Below are 915 nucleotides of genomic sequence, written 5' to 3' on the forward strand. Positions count from 1 at the left end.
TAAGCCCCCCACGAAACGAACTCAGGCTGCAGGCGAGCGGCGTACACTTGCCGTGAGCTGTTTGACTTGTGCACCCGAGTGTGGCGTAACCTGGCCTTGAGGAGACTTTGAAAGTGGAAAATACCGGATCAGGAAATATGAGTCACTGCCGGGCTTTGGAATTTATTGATGGATTTCTCTCAGAGGCAACGGGGCTATCACCAACTCACATGTGCGGAATAAACAAGGTGCTTGGACTGGTGTCCAGAAATGTCACACGAAGAGCCGCGGGGATGGCTCTGAATTGGGATGGAGGTTGCTCAGTGCAACAGGTCTCATTAGAGGGATTAGGAGAATGGGCAGCAGTTAAAGAGATCAGGCCCTTAGCCCCCCCTTAGTCCTGGGGACCAGCTCCAGTCCTCTCCAAGTGCCTTTGTGTGTCAGATCCCAGAACGCTGACCCAAAATCCCGGGAGCTGGCTCTGGCTGAGTGCACCAGGCTCGTCTCACCAGCGTCCTGCCTGTCTGCAAAAGCGGTGACTAAGATGATCATCATGAGGCCCTTTTTATCTGCCTTCTGACTGGTTTTTATTTACTTCCCCAGTTTATATTTCCCACTTTCCCCTACAATGTGATGGTTAGAAGTTAATGAGTGTTGAGAGTCCTCAGCTGTCCCCGAGGGCAGGGGCTTTGACTTGGGGGGCAAAATGGCAAAGGCTCGGGATGTGCCGTGTCCCGGTGCCGTGCTCCGGTGGAGCTGGAAGCCAGTGCTGGCAAAGTCCTTCCCTGCTGCTGCTGCTTCGCTATTTATTAACAGGGTGTTCAGGCGTCCCAGCCGGGGTCCGCAGCCCCAGGGCGGTGGGAGCTGAAGGTGCCCCAGCGAGGTTGGAGCCTGCTCGCCTCTGGGGAGGGGGCTTTGCTGATCCCCCTGTAATCT

The sequence above is a fragment of the Buceros rhinoceros genome, unplaced genomic scaffold (genome assembly GCF_000710305.1).
Source record: "Buceros rhinoceros silvestris isolate BGI_N320 unplaced genomic scaffold, ASM71030v1 scaffold30061, whole genome shotgun sequence".
Taxonomy (NCBI): domain Eukaryota; kingdom Metazoa; phylum Chordata; class Aves; order Bucerotiformes; family Bucerotidae; genus Buceros; species Buceros rhinoceros.